Source organism: Cydia amplana, chromosome 7 (genome assembly GCF_948474715.1).
Source record: "Cydia amplana chromosome 7, ilCydAmpl1.1, whole genome shotgun sequence".
Taxonomy (NCBI): Eukaryota; Metazoa; Arthropoda; class Insecta; order Lepidoptera; family Tortricidae; genus Cydia; species Cydia amplana.
Genome location: NC_086075.1, coordinates 2,702,471 through 2,715,025, shown reverse-complemented (window position 1 = coordinate 2,715,025; position 12,555 = coordinate 2,702,471).

Below are 12,555 nucleotides of genomic sequence, written 5' to 3'. Positions count from 1 at the left end.
TGATGGTAGGTACAAGGCTGTTGCTCCCGCTCTCGCCTGCGCTCGCACAGCGTCCCACCCTAGCAAAGGCAGACATGAACTGACATGCTTTCACAGAGTTATGAAAGGAACGCCCACAACGCAGACGGGCGGAAATCCGGCGAGAGCCAAACATTGTGGATATTATGTTGTGTTGGGAAAAGTAATAGGATTTATTGCATTATAACTTGGAGAAGAGTTTTTATAGAATTATTGGGCGTTTTTATGATTGGAAATAGCGAGAGAAAAGGTAAGATTATAGAAAAATACTAAAAAATGTGGCTACATAATTGTTTTCTATTGTATATACTATATGACTTTGGACAGCTAAGGTGGAGCTGTGAACCATGTATATTACAATGAATTTTATCTATTAATTATTATTTATCCCCCAACCTATATTTTCTCAGCCGTTTTTAACTTGCACGCCTATACAGTTTTATAGCGCCTATACTTGGTAAATAAACCATTTACTGTCTTAATATAAAACAAAATGGGAGCTGATTTGTCGATAAAATACTTCGTAAGATGTTTACTTATAAATTAACTGATTTAATTTGGATCTAGTTAAAAACTACTAAAATGTAAATAGGTAACTTTGTAATATTGACACCTAATTTAAGATATAAGTAACTATAACTAACTATACATTATAAATATTATCATCTAGAAATATTAATTTAAATATAGCAAAAGAGTCAATAGTCAGTACTCACTAAATTATCCATCGCTCTGCACAATGGACCCTATTGTAAAAGAATGTAACTTGTAATAAAAACAGTCAAAACAGTTCTTTTTGACCTATTTTATTAGTCACAGATTTTGCTCTAGAATTTCAAGTAAGGGCCTGTTTACAGTCGTGACTTTTCGTAACGTTTAGCGAGTCCGACTCGGACTTGACCGGTTTTATTTTTCTATTCGATATGCGATTGCCAATTTGGCTAGCGTCCGGTATTTTTTATCAGCTATTATGTGCACTTGTAGCAGGGATGTTGCGAATATCCGCATCCGCAACCGCGGAACTTCCGCATTATTTTCAACATCCGCATCTGCATCCGCATCCGCATAAAATCGATGCGGAGTTTAATGCGGATGCGGATGTGGAACAGGTCGGTACAGGAACGTCTTAGCATCGGCGTAAAGTGCTTGACTGCTAGGTAATTTAGTCATTAGCCAAAAAAACCTATTAGAAATGAGCAGTCAAGCGTGGGTGGGACTTAATGTACGGAACCCTTGGAACGCGAGTCCGACTCACACTTGGCCGGTTTTTTGAAATAAAAATGACTAAAATGTAATATTTGTCGATTTTTATGTACCTATCTTGACATCCGCATCCGCGGATGCGAGCCTTAAAAAATCCGCATACGCATCCGCATCCGCGGATGTCAAAAAATCGGCATCCGCAACATCCCTGACTTGTAGTAAGTATGAATTTATAACTGTAAAATGCCCTTGTTAACTTGGTACAGTCGTCATCAACAATATCGGTTAGTTATATGCATAATTATTTTTACTTTTGAAGTTCAGTAGAATTATATATAATCCAGGATAGTTTCTAGTTACTACCTTGTAACTTATATTTTTGTAAATAAATAGATAACTGATGGTGTGATTTTATTTACTTTGTGTCTCACGACAGTATTGTTATTAAAATTATTTACTTATCTTTACACATTTCATTGTTGTTTTAATTAATATTTGTTTTTCCTGTAGATATCGCAAAGTCAAGAGAATGAAAAGCTAATTTTCACGCTGCATCTTAGGCTGTCTTTCCACTAATGAATGGGCATAAGAGGAGACGTGGAATCAACCAATAGTATTAGGTATTAGATTACAACTAAATAACCAATGCTATTTATGATTCCCGCACGTCTCCTCTAATCTCCTGTAAATAAAGGACATTCTTCTCTATACATGTATATACATAAAGTCTATGTATATACATGTACAAAGTCTATACATGTATATACATAAATATACATGCCCAATTTTAATTTAATTTTCTACTTGCAGCGAACGACATGCAATTTTCCTCAAAAGACTGCCGCTGTTATATTTGGACTTGATTATAAATGAAGACCTGGTATAAAAGGTTATGAACTTCTGCACTCGAAAACTTTAAAACACGGCACGCTTATTAATGTTTGCTGAAGTTAGGAGTTGAGAACCGGACAAGTTTTTTGCACGTTTTAGGTGTTGTATTTTTAGTAAGCTAAATTGAGGTAGCTAATAAAATGTTGTGCAAGGCTTTTCATACTTGACACATATATACACAGTTTATTGCAAACTTTTATTTAGCATTCAATGGTCGTATTTATTAACATAAATACATACATACATACATACATACATAGTAACCTATGTATATGTATGTAATTTATTTACAACATTTTGGAAACCATATATTAATCTTATAATTTTACTTATTATGATGGATAGAAATGAATGTGTTATGTTGATAAAAAAAATATTGATTATGTAATATGCTAATTTCTTTTTTTTTTACCAGCAAAGCAATAAGGAACTAAGAAAACACACTTGCTGATATTTTTATGCTTGGAGGATATAACCAAACAGAGGCGCCTTGTCTGTAATTTTCTGTACAAAACAGTATGCCGATTTTTGCGGGGGAGGGGCACGTCAAATGTATACGTAACGTAAAAATAGACATGTCAGATAAACGTGAGTCCATACATTGTGTATGCCGCCTATTTTTGACACAGGGGAACGCCTGTTAAATGGCTACTCCGTTTGGTTATATCCTTTAAGCTTTTATGCGAATTCATTTTGAATCAAACATCCTATTTTTTTTTGTTCGTCATCACTCATCAATTAATAATTCAACCTCACACTTTACGCTCGCGTCATTTTTTTTATGAACGATTAAAACCTGACCTTTGACGGCGTCACACGAAAACCTACCTTAACACGAATATAATAAAGTCCAAACCTTTAAGAACGTTTACAGAACTTTCCTTAATGACTGCAATAAAACACCACCGTCAATGAAAACACCGAAAACATATTTGACGTAACTAATTGCCGTTGTAATTTGAATCTTAAACTCTCAGTAATAAAGGTATCTTTTGTACGAAAAAGATTTATGAGACGTTTAAGTTAACAGCAGTAATAAAAAGGGTTTGGTTATTGTATGAAATTAGCGTTAAATTAAAGGATAAATAATTGCAGGTTGAAAAATGTTGAGCGCACCACGAGGGTATTGAACTTTTGTCTGCTACACGTAAGCTACGCTTGAAGTGCTACGCTGTAACGGCCCGGCCACGATATTGCACGATCGGCGACGGTGGCGGCGGCAACTATAGGTGGAAACGAAAGGTCCGATTGCTGTGTCTCGCTCCAACCTATATGGTTGCCGCCATTGCTGTTTTATTGTCTTCAGTTACCGCGATAGTTACTCATGAAATAAAACTATTAAAACGGGTTATATCGCGTATATTGAATTTATACTACATCCCGACGTTCGAACCCTTTACAAACTTAAAACTACGCAACGGATTTTGATGCGGCTTTTTTAAATAGATAGCGTGATTCAAGAGGAAGGTTTATGTATAATTTGTTAACCCGTGCGAAGCCGGAGCGGGCCGCTAGTATTAGATAGAATAGAGATAAATTTATAGAATTCCATTTTAGGAAGCCTTTTAGCTAACCGAATGTTTGCGCCAGTTTCAGTTCAATAAAGCCCAGCTCCAGGGTATGTTGACATTGGGTACACTGTCGACATTCAACGTCCAACCGTGCCGTGCAAACAAACTTATGTAAACTACAGTAAGTATATACCTACCTGCATGGTTCCATTTTTATCGCCTGTCACTATGCCCGTCACTTTCGACATTCTTACACATATTGACAAAGTCCCACAGTAAGGTCAAGAAGGCTTGTGTTGTGGGTACTCAGACAACGATATAATATACAAATACAAAGAAAACACCCAAGATTCAGGAACAAATATCTGTGCTCATCACACAAATAAATGCCCTTACCGGGATTCGAACCCAGGACCGCGGCTTCACAGGCAGGGTCACTACCCACTAGGCCAGACCAGTCGTCAAAATACAATACAATTTAAAGTAAAGTTTTTGACTGCTTACGCGTTTTATTACGTAAACACGTCAAAAATAAACGTACACACCCATATTAATGCAATACGAGTACTTCATCTCCGTCATATGAGAAACTGAATTTTGGAACACATATAAGACGATCAATCAAAACCCGCGCTACATTATCACACATAGGGGTATCTGACCCTAAAAGCTGGCCAAAATTATTTGTTGACATTTTTAATATTATTTGTATTGAAATATGTATTACACTATATTAATTTAATTTGGTCAGGTTTTACACATTTTCGCTTCATTACATTGGGGTCGGATAGTTTGTATAATTTACAGTTAATACAAAAATCATTATAAATTATCTTTATCTATCAAACTGTTACTATAACTTACTAGCTTTTGCCCGCGACTTCGTCAGCGTGGAATTAGTGACACTGACAGCAGCTAAAGTAGGTATAGCACCTGTATAATAGCAATCATTCCATTTGCGCATTGCTTACTTCAATTATTATATAGGCAATGCGTTAACTCTTTCAATTCCACCCCCCTTTGCACTTCCTTCAAGGATGATTTCCGACATAAAAACTATCCTATGTCCTTCCCCGGGTCTCAAACTATCTCTATTACAAATTTCAACTAAATCGGTTCAGCGGTGTAAGCGTGAAGAGGTAACAGACAGACAGACAGACACTATAGCACTTTTAATGCCTCGCAATTTCCCCTAACGAATTGCTGTTTTAGGACTGATTTAGACGGCGCGCGAACTAGCATGCGATTTTAGTTACAATGCGGACTGTTTAATTAATTTACGAGCTAAATATAATAGAATAGAATAGAATAGAAAAACGTTTATTGCAAAAACCATCTACATACAGCACCACACATATACATTTAAGAAAGAAGATCTTATACACTAAACAGTTAAAACTATTAGTAGCTTAAACTAACATGCAATAATAATCGTAGTATTGATGCTGCTATAGAGGCTACAAATGGACACCACTCAGCATATGCTGTAACATAATATATATGCTATAGCGCTGGTCTTCCGTGGAGCCCAGGGCAAGAAGATAGCTCAGAACAGTAAAGGCAGTGTCAAAATGTGATTCAGTACCTAATTAATATTTAACACAAATTACAAACTTATACATGAAGACAAAGAAAAAGAAACAAAGTGAAATTTGATATGGAAGTGAGTGGGTTGGGAATATGTAAATATATATAGTCAGGCAAAGCATGTATTTAGTATAATATTAAATATAGTGGAGCATATATACATAAAAAAGGGAACTCGAATAAATAAAGAATTATAATATAAAATAGGTGAGTTGGTAGTTGTAAATAGGTTTACAGAAAAGGCAACGATTGACGGCTTTAACCAACAAAAGAAAAAAAAAATCTTTTATGCACCGTATTACGCCGGAAGTAAGTAAAATATACCTACCAATAAATTATATAGCTAAGCTGCATGGAACGCTAAGAACACGGCAGTTGCAAGCTGAAAAGATATAATATATATATATATATATCTCTTTCTCTCTCAAATTGTAGAAAATTATTGAGGGCGCCACTTCCTACGTAACTGCACGCGCGTGTCTCACTCCGCGATTTCGTCGCTTCGCTACAGGTAGCTAAAAGTACATTCGTTTGGCCCCAATTTTGGGGAAAGCCATAAGCCGCGCGTGGCGCTGTCGCCACCTAGCGGCCATATCTGTGCTGATCGTAACAGACGCGTTTTGTTAGAGAGTGAGTCTTCTGTACTTAGTACTATTATTTATTCTGTGGTAACTGTCACATTTTTGACGTAAAATGCTTAACACATTCAATGCCGGCGCGAGCTACGCGCTACGAGCGTAGCCGATAACATAGGAAAAACCATATGTACCGTATGTAGCGAAAAGCGCCTACGAACAGAGAACCCGCCTAGCGGGTCGCTGGCAGCAAATGTGTTAAACTTGGCAAAAATTGACTATGTAATTTTTTATATATAGTTCCATTTTATTTAATAGAGTCTGTGCGGAGAGAGAAGTCGTGGAATGTATGGGGCCCAATAAGTTCCACGACTCTTCTCTTTCCGCACAGACTCTATCTACTATTTTATGTCGCACTACCATTCTGCACATTATCTGTATACTGTGACCTATACACCTGTCAGCAAGACTCCGCACCGTCAACACCGAACATGGCTTTACGTTGCCGACTGTACGAACTCGTTATTTCTGACAAATAGGCCTATTAGGCCCCGACGACGTGTGAACGTTGGCGTGGTTTCTGAGATAAACGCTTTAATTAATGGTTATTTTGCATACTGTACAGTCGCCATCAGATATATCGATACGGCTACGGCTCTCACAAATATCTGAACACGCCTCTATTGTCAGCGCGTTAGAGTGCGTGTTCAGATATTGTGAACACTTTGGCCGCTCCGATATATCTGATGGCGACTGTACCCCAGTATACATTTCATTTGATGGCGTGACGTGACGTACGCGTTGTCATTTTGTATGGGATATTGAGTTTCCTAAATGTCCCGCTTCGCGCGCTGTTCAAAATACCATACAAAACGACTTAACGCAAACGCGAAATCTCTTCACGCTATCGAATGAAATTCACACTAGGGGTTCGGAATGACATCAGTTAGATGTCATTCTGATATAACTGTAGTCCGAATTGGCCCGTAACCTGCCTGTCTGCACTCTGTACCTAATGTTAAACTAAACACAAATAGATAGATAGAGACAGAGATAGAAAAAAAACTCAGGACCACAGAACAAGTTAGAATGGCGATGTGAGCAGGGTATGTGTCGCCGCCGGTTTTGAGCAAACGTTCGCATGCTACTCCCCGCGCTGACCGAAAAACGAAGTAAACATGCCTTTTGCGCCACAATAATCTTTAGATTAAGAAGCCAGACATCAAATCTGTCTAAAGGAGGCGTATCCATTCACCACGCACACAAGTTTTTACTACCGTTGCGCGAGTGTTAGTAAATGTGGAGAGGAACGAGCGGCGACACCGGTTCCGATACTAACTGCGCGCGATAGCGATTCTAACCTCTTTAATATGTTCTGTGCTCAGGACAACACAAAAATTATCGACGCTGCCACTGTGTGCTGTGTGTATAGGTATAATTATCAAAGGTACTACTATATTAATTGATGTGATGTGATATTTCAAGACATTTCACATATGTATTAAGTAAATACCTATAGATAAATGTGCCCTTTACCACTATGCCTTTCATAACCCTGTCCAATGAAGCATGCAAACCAATGATATAACTCTTTGAAGCAAACCAATCGGCTGGATATGTGCGATAACAAACTTTATAGTGGATACCTAGGGTACCTATTCAACGGGACATTAAGTACATACAGGGTAAATCGGGGGTCTGGTCCTTTATGCAAAAAGAGAACAGGTGACCGATTTTGCTTTGTCAATTTGATATGAACTGAAATAGATGTCATATAGTTTCATAAATAAATAAATGAATATTTGGAAACAATCTTATACAGATCGACCTAACCTCAAACTAAGCAAAGCTTGTACAGTCACCTGCAATAACATATTACACAACGAAGGCCGCAAAAATATCTGACACGATCTTATTTGTAGAGCCATAAGAGCGTGTCACATATTTTTGCGGCCTTCGAAGAGTAACATATTATTGCAGGTGACTGTACTATAGGTACTAGGCGACGATATACATATATACGTACCTATATTAGATATCTAATTACATACTTTTATTCCTACATAAAAAATACCCCTGACTCACATTACTTATTCACTCGGACACAAAAAATGTTTTAAATAGAACCTTTCATAAAAGTTAACCATTTTCGCGCAGAAAAAATTCTTGAGTGTTTATTATTATTACGAATACATAATGCCATTCCCAGCCTTCGCGTTAAAAATAACTGAGGCACGTGTGAGCTTTGCGCATGCCAACTGATGCCAGCATAATAAGGCAATAACAATAAACAGGCCTAACTAGAAGGTAATCTTGGGGTAAATATCTACAGATCAATACTTAGTTACGCGTAACCGAATGTGTAAAGCTTATGGTATACACAAGCGCTTTCTCGTGTGTATAGAGAAATAAGTAAGCATAGAGTGCTCCATACACCCCTTTTAGGTTTAAAGAACTTTATTTCTCAAAGAAATTTACATTTCGCTTAATGAGAAAAATTACATAAAATACAAGTATTTATCTTGAATTACAAGAGCATCAAAAGAGCAGTTTACATTAGTAGGTACTCACTATTTTATCTATAAAATAAAAACTAATATTAAATACATATTATAACTATGTATTAACTATTAACTAATAGTAACTAAGGTAATTAAATTCTTACCAAAACACTTAGATATTCAATCAATCAAATCATTTATTTTCAGGCCCATAGATACACCTACAAAGTACAAACTAACATATAGGTAGGTATACAATAATAAAAATCTTCAATACTTACTAAAAAATCATTTTAGTGACGCAGTTTTCTGTTGCGGCATCACCTGCTCTGAGGGCCTACCGCGAACCACGTTCGACGTGTTGCCTCCCTGTCACACTTACGTACGAATTTACAAGTGCGACAGAGAGGCAACACGTCGAACGTGGTTCGCGGTAGGCGCTCTGGTGTAGGATTCGGCAGATTATTATTATTACCTATTATTTCGTAGTCGACATCTAGCTTCAAGTAGCAGATTTATCAGTACCGCTACTTGACACTATATGTCACGTGTCGCGACTGACGAAAAGTGTATTGCTAAACAATTTACAACTAATATTACAAGCAGGAGTTGAAAATAGAGTTCCGGTTAATATTAGCTGAAAATTGTTGAGCTTTAGACTTTCGTTCGTCGCGACATCTATTTTCAAGTAGCAGTACTGATAAATCCGCTACTCAACGCTAGATGACTAAGAAAATAATAAGCATTATGGTAAGAAACCTGATATATAGTTGGTCAAACCAATTTGTCAGTAAATAAGAACAAAAAAAACTATACTTTTCTTTTGGGTGCTAGTACTAGTGTAACACAAATATAGTATGATTCTCTCTGTCTATGTTTGAAATGAGACAGTTCTTTGACATATTATATATTAAACCGCGGTATTCGGAAAACAAGATCCGTTCTAGAAAAGAGAACGATACGATATGTACTAGATACCTGGTAGTGTAGATTTCAACTAAATATCTTTTGCAGCTCAATTCGGGCAACCAATGTCACTTTTACGTTAAACTATCGTTTTAAGATCGTTTCAAAATCGTTTCAAGATTTAAAAATACATAACGAGACGTTTTAGACATTGTGGAAATCGTTTAAGAGTATCTCCAGAATCGCGGAAATGTCAAAGTTGACAGGCTAGATCTTAAACATATCGTTGTCGTATCTTGGTGATGTCTAATAGATATCTAATAGATATCTAGTTCAAAATCCAAATCGGGCCCTAACTTGCCTCTTTGAATTTCAACGCGAGGCTGATAATGGGCGAGGAGCGAGGTAAATCTCAGATACGCCCGCGAAAACAACTGGAGGTTAAGAGAGGCACAGCTCTCCCTGGAACTACGTGCCCGCTGAAAGCTTCGGAGAGGTGCCGTTACATTCACTTGTTTTATGTAAAAGTGGGCACAACTAACGATCAAGTACAGGCTTATCTTTCCGAGATCTGTGGGGAAGACGTTTGCACAGTCGAGACACTAAAGGCAAAAGGAAATTATGCATCATTCAAACTCACTGTTCCACTGAAGTATGTTGAGCGGGTGTTGGACCCCGCTTACTGGGCGGAAGATATATGCATAAAACCCTGGAAGCAGAATTTTCGTAACTTTCGGAACAAAAGCACGGGCGAATCATAAAACCAATTTCATACTACACGCCTACTATCAGAACGTAAGAGGACTGCGGAGTAAGCTAACGGAATGGAGAGTTAATTTGACGCTCGCAATGGACAAACTGTGCTTGCTAGCCATAACTGAAACAAATTTGAATGAATCGGTAGAAGACGCAGAACTATGTCCAGGAGACTGGAAGGTGTTGCGCCGTGACCGAGGTGATGGACGTAGTGGCGGCGGAGTACTTCTGGCAGCGCGTCCACCGATCATTCTCGAGCGCGTGCCACAATTCGAAACGCCTTCCGGAGAAGACCTATGGGCACGGTTTCAAATTGACGGGGAATACGTTTACGTGTGTGTCGTATATATACCTCCGAATGTTACCGATAGCGTTTATACGGAATGGTTTGAGAGTGTGGAAAGTGTCAGTGAAAAGGTTAAAAGCACGAAAATACTGTTGTTAGGCGATTTAAATTACCATAGTGCTAGCACAAATACTTTGTTGTTGTACGATTGTTTCTTAAATAGGTGTGACCTTAGTCAATATAATAATGTAAATAATAAGAATGAAAGAATCCTAGACGCGGTGCTTACGAGTCCGGAGTTGAGTGAGAGAGTGGAGGTTCGGAGTGCGGAGCCGGGGGAAGAATTATCGGTAATTGATGGACATCACCCACCACTATTCATTCGCGTCGAATACAAGCTTCGTAAGTCTTTAATCACGTTACCACCTTCAAATATCCCTATTGGTAAGGATTGGGTCTTCCCGAAGGGAGACTATGCAGCAGTATATGAATTAATTAAAAATACAACTTGGGATAATTTATTTGCCACGAAAGATCCAAATTTAGCAGTCGAAATGTTTAATGACGCAATATATGATATATTTAACACATGCATTCCAATGAAAATTCGAAAGCCTTCGTCGACTAGGGCATATCCCGTTTTTTATACTAAAGGAATAATTCACGACATTAAGCTAAAATATGAGTATCACCGTATGTGGAAAAAGAGTGGAAATAGTAAATATCTTGACCAGTTTAAATCTATGCGAACAAAGGAGAATGGGCAATTTTGTATGGGGAGTGTCCCATGGATGTATACTGTTGAGACATATGTGGTTTTAAAGCTCTTAATCATAGTATTATTTTAATGTATGGCACCAACGTCAGACAAGTTGCAGGGACCGAGCTATAAAAAAAAATAAGTTGCTCACATAAACAGTTATTTTACATAATACGCGTGATATAACAAGTAAGAGCGTATTTCATTAAAAAGAATATAAGAAATGGTTTATGTTTTTTGTGCTAACTCCAACGCTAAAGTATTTAAAGGTTTAGAATTTACAGTTTATAAAAATCCTCAAACTAAAAATTGTTTGCTGTACAGCGGAATTAGCGTGTATACACAAGCCATGTATATCATGCGAAAAGTATTTGTATAAGCTATTTTTCGAATAATGTAGCTGCGGTCAAACGCTTGCAGGAATCGAAATAAATTCATTAAATGAGTTAATTAATTGTTGTTAATTTTTCCATAACTTTACTACTCAACGCTAGATGTCGCCAACAGCAAAAAAAAAATTATTATGTAGAGCGGTAAATTCGGAAGTCTTACCCCATCATTTTTAAAAGTATACATACCTAGACGACAGATTGTCAATGGATTAGTAAATGTATTGTTTAAAAAAAATAATGTGTTGTCAAGTTGACGCTCACTCACGGATCACATAAAATATCTTCATTGTTAATAATTAGTGTGATAATTTATATATTCAGCAACGTAGTCCTTCGATTTGTCTGCTTTTTCGTCTAAGTTTACGGGACCTGCATGGGATGTAAAATGTATTTATTGCTATTCCTTTCAGAATAAAATTAAATCATCTTACTCCTCACTGCACATAATGGAGGAGCTTACAGCGGAATAAATTGGAAAGTGCACATTTATAAAAATATCAATGTGTAGGTACGTCAAGTTTACTCTTTATATTCAATCAAGTGTAGCTCAAGCAGAGCGGCGCGAGCGGAAGATCGGAGCGGTTTATGCAGTTTTGAGCCGTTTTGGAGGACAACGGCGATGCGATGGTAGAGCATTTAGTTACCGACGACCTCTGCGGACATCGAGAGGGAACACAGCGATAAGACTCAATAAATATGATAGCGCTTAGGTTCAGCTGATGTACAGACCAATCTGCATCTCTTTGTTTCTAAGAGTAGTGTAATGTAGGTACTTTACATCGCAGTTTACAGCCTGTATGTACTAAACAAGTACTCTCAACGATTGCTAAATGCTCTGCGAGTCCAGTATAATGTCATTTTCAGTGTGTTGTAGCGGCTGCCGCGGCACTGTAGCTGTCCGTCCGGTATACATGTTCGCGAACGCTCCGCAAGCACTACGCTGCGTACGACGAGCCACTACAGCCTCCTGTCCGTAATAGGAAGGAGGACGGGGCAGTGTATGGCCTACTGAGAAACTAATCCTACCTACATGTAAGGTTGTATGTGGTACTAATTTAATTAATTATATTATAATTCAGGGATTTTAAACTGCCAATACACGCAATTTGCCTTTCTTGTTAAAGCAAGTAAGGTCCGTAAGTTACATTTGCATCAAGGTCCAGTTTTGA